The 4638-nt window shown below is 31.7% G+C and overlaps 1 pseudogene; it reads left to right on the forward strand.

The window, feature by feature from the left end:
- The first annotated feature begins 1296 nt into the window (after positions 1-1296).
- On the forward strand, positions 1297-2634 carry LOC110652514 (high affinity nitrate transporter 2.5-like; annotated as a pseudogene).
- Positions 2635-4638: the final 2004 nt, after the last annotated feature.

Here is a 4638-nt window from a genome sequence, read left to right on the forward strand (position 1 = left end):
TTGAGGAGTTGATGATGCTGGTGGAGTTGGGCTAGGGAAGAAAGGATTTGATGGGCAATGGCACACACATGTACACTGTCTTCCGATTGAACCTCGGCCCCCTTGAACCCAACTTATCTCATAAGGGCAGCCAAAACATGCAACAGTACAGCCACAATCAAATGCAACAGCCTCTTCACTATTAGGATTTGCTAGCCCATCATTCATCAACCTTGCTAAGCACACAAGAACAAATACCAACCAGATTGAATACCTCATTTTGACTAATAATGATAACTACTTTTTCTTTTGTTCTATAATATTTATGTAGTGTGATTTGATTTTAATCTTGTTGAGCAGCTCGGGTATTTATAGAATACTCACAGTCTAATTTGAAGTTATGTCAATAACTCCAAGTTGAATTTTAATTTAATTCTTGTTTATCCGATGTCATGAATTTCTATCATAATTAAACTATGCTACTTGCCTTTCCCTAAAGTATATCTCCTATAAATTTATCAATAATTTAAAAAGGAAATTAACAATACTAGGTGTTGTCATTTATTAATTTATAAATAAATTATTTCTGCAAACAAAGTCCATCACAATATCTGCTCACGTTTTCTATCTCTTTAATAATTAGGAGAATTCATTATTTATTTTATTACTTACAATTAGTGTTTATGAAGATTTATTTAAATTACCTTCTTCCTAATTAAAAATTTAGGGGATAAGATGAGATTTAACCACGTTATTATTATTAAATTAAGAATCAATTCAATTATTAGAGTGGCTAATGGCACATTCAGCCAAGTTAAATTTTTAATATTTTATTATTGTTTTAGTAATACATTAAATTTTTTATTTTATAATTATATTTAAATAAGTTTTTAATCGAATTATTTATAAAGATTCAAACTAATTGAATTAAATTAAAAGCATGTTTAGTTTAGCCGTTGAATGTAATTGATAAATGATAATTATTAGTGTTGTTTGATAACTAATGACTGATAGCTGATTATAGCTGATTTATGTTAAGTGTTTAGTAAAATTATGTTTAACTGTTGCTATTGATATATAAAATGACTAATAAGGGTATGTTTCATATAATTTATTTTATTATTAAAATAAATATAAAATTATAAATTTATTATATTATATTATTTTATTTTATTATTAAATTAAATATATAATTATTAATTTAATATATTATATTATTTATTATATTATTAAAATAATATATCTCATTAATTTTATAACTGAAATAAGAAAATAATTAAATTCTTTAAAAATAATTAAATAACTTTAAAAGTTTGCTTCATGTCCAACGCCTCATCACCTGTATCTTTTTTCCTAGTACTCTTTTTCACAGGCTTCTCCTTGGCCACTTTTGTCTCCACTCAATTCTGGATGAGCTCCATGTTTTCAGCCCCAGTAGTTGGCACCGCTAATGGTGTTGCAGGCGGGTGGGGCAATCTTGGTGGTGGGGCGACGCAGCTGCTAATCATGCCCCTTGTTTTTGGCCTAATCCGTGACATTGGAGCAGTGAAATTTACAGCTTGGAGAATTGCATTTTTTATTCCTGCCCTGTTTCAAGTGTTATCAGCATTTGCAGCATTGATCTTCGGCCAGGACTTGCCAGACGGGAACTTCGGTAGGCTACGAAAGTCAGGGGATAAACCCAAAGATAAATTCTCAAGCGTCTTCTATCATGGGGTTACAAATTACAGAGGGTGGATTCTGGCATTAACTTGAGGATACTGTTTTGGGGCGGAGCAGACAATTGACAATAAAATAGCTGAATATTTTTATGACAAATTTGATCTGGAACTCCACTCAGCAGGAATTGTTGCAGCAACTTTTGGACTAGCAAATATTGTTTATTGCAGCAACTTTTGGACTAGCAAATATTGTTTCTAGACCAGCTGGAGGATTGATTTCTGATGTCGTAGCAAAGAGGTTTGGAATGAGAGGTAGGCTATGGGCTTTGTGGATAGTGCAGACATTAGGAGGTGTACTGTGCATCATTCTTGGGCAAGTGGGATCCTTAAGTGCATCCATTGTAGTGATGATTGCTGTCTCTTTTTTTTCTGCCAAGGAGCATGTGGGCTAACATTTGGGGTGGTTCCTTTTGTCTCAAGGAGGTAATTAAGATTTCTACTTCCACTTGATTCCATTCCTTTTCTATCTCGCAGAGGATCAATTCTAATATTTATGCATCCATACGTTTAATTCTTCAGGTCATTAGGGCTAATATCCGGCATGACAGGCGGTGGTGGAAATGTGGGTGCAGTTCTGACTCAACTAATTTTCTTCAAAGGATCCAAATACTACAAAGAAAAAGGGATAACACTCATGGGTATTATGATTATATGTTGCACTCTCGCAATATGTTTAATATACTTCCCACAATGGGGTGGAATGTTTTGTGGCGCATCATCCGAAAATACTGCAACAGAAGAATACTATTACATGTCTGAATGGAATTCAAAGGTGAAAGAGCAAGGATTACATCATGCAAGCTTAAAATTTGCTGATAACAGCAGAAGTGAAAGGGGCAGAAGAGCAGGCTCTGAAACCTTGCCACCAAATGAGACCCATCTACAAATGTGTAGTCTATATCTACTAGCTAGGTTCTCAAATTATCTACCATGAGCTTAGCAAGTAAAGGTAATTTGCATTGTGATATCCAAGTTTCAGATTGCAGGCTGTCGTATGTAGCAATAAATGATCTCAAAGACCTCATGCATCAAATATATGAATTAGAAAATAAAGTTTAGCATCTTTGGTATTTATAAAGATCCAGAAAATCAAACTGAATATAGATAAAATATAAAACCTACCGAATAGGGAAAAAAAATTATATATAAAACTAAAGCAAGAATGTTGCTTAACACAATTACTTTAATTTAACCAAATGTCTCAAATACCTAACAACTACTGGAAATCTAAATAACAAACTAATCTTCCTACGATATATAGCCAGTTAATATCCTGAAATATAAATATATTCTTTAAAGGCACTCGGCTACAAATTAATACTAATTGACTAATGATGAGCTGAATAATATTGTACCAAAGTAAGAGGCACAAAGTATGAGACAAGCTTAGGAATTTCCTCATTTCCACCAAAACAATCGTCAGCTTATTGTGTAAACATATGACAACCTCCTTCAGCCATTTGAAGGTTTTGAAAAACTGTACCTACGGCAGATCGAGCCCAATACAAACCCACATTAACTGAGGATGTGGCACAGGCTGGAGACAAAAAGAATTGGGGAGAAGGTGCTCCAGGGACCTGAGGGGTTGACGGTACACTTGGAACTTGAGGAGTTGATGGTGCCTTTGGAACTTGAGGAGTTGATGATGGGCAATGGCATACACATGCACATTGTGTCCCGACCTCGCCCAATTTGATCCTGGCTTACCTCATAAGGGCAGCGGGAACAAGCAACAGTACAGCCACAATATGCAACAGCCTCTTCACTTGCGGAATCTGAACTAAAAGGATTTGCTAACCCATCATTAATTAACCCTGCCAAGCAAGCAAGAATAAATACCAACCAAATTGAGCGCCTCATTTTTGCTAATGATAACTAATTTTTCTTTCTTCTTTTAGCAAACTCAAAAATCAACAATATTAAAATCACAAGACATAAAACTCAACAAACTCAAAAAAAAAATGTGGGAAAGTTCTTACCAACCATTAATCTTGATGCAGCTTCCCACATTGAGCTGAGTTTTAGTTAAGCTTCTATTTTTGAGCTAATTGCATATTTCACACAGCCTTCAATTTTTATTTCATTACCCTGTTTCTTGATTTTGATTTGTTAATTTTTGTATATTATTAAATTTTAAATATGTATTACATTATAAGTTATAAATTCATCACTTATCTCTAAAGGACTCAATTGCATCACCTATCTTATATTGCACATCTTTTGAAAATAATATAAAATATTATATTTAGTTTCCTCCTATATTTCATAAATTTAATAAAAATTAAATTATATAAAAAGTTAAATAGTAATGAGAGATTTCCAAAGACCTCCATGATTTGTTGCTAATGTTCATCCCAATTGAAATGTGGATAGAGCATATAAGGGACATGAGTTCAAATACCCATATATCTTATTGGTTTGTCGATAATAATACCGATCCATCATATTTTTGGTGCCTACAAGAAATTCTAAATATTTAATTTATTTAATAAACAAATCATTATTTCATCTTTTTTTTAAAAAAAAATATAATCTTTTAATTTTATTATTTTTTTTAATCTTTTATTAAAGTACTTGATTATGATCTTTTTTTGGACTTACATGGGTATTAACATTTATTTATAAAAATAAATTTCTTGCAAATGGATAAATGCAGCTCCGGAAAAATGCAGTCAGTAAATTTTTTTATTAAAAAAATGGATAAATTACAATGAACTCGCTGAAGTTTAACAAAATTTATAGATTAATCCCTGATGTAAATTTAGTAATAATCTAGTCCTTTAAATTTTATTTTCATTAACAAATTAATCTTTATATTTTACTTCTATAAATAAATTAGTTTCTATGATCTGTGAATTTTAAAGACTAATTTGTTAATAGAAATGAAATATGAGGATCAATTTGTTAACAAAAATAAAATTTAAGGATTAAATTGTTA

Source organism: Hevea brasiliensis, chromosome 14, assembly GCF_030052815.1.
Source record: "Hevea brasiliensis isolate MT/VB/25A 57/8 chromosome 14, ASM3005281v1, whole genome shotgun sequence".
Lineage (NCBI taxonomy): Eukaryota > Viridiplantae > Streptophyta > Magnoliopsida > Malpighiales > Euphorbiaceae > Hevea > Hevea brasiliensis.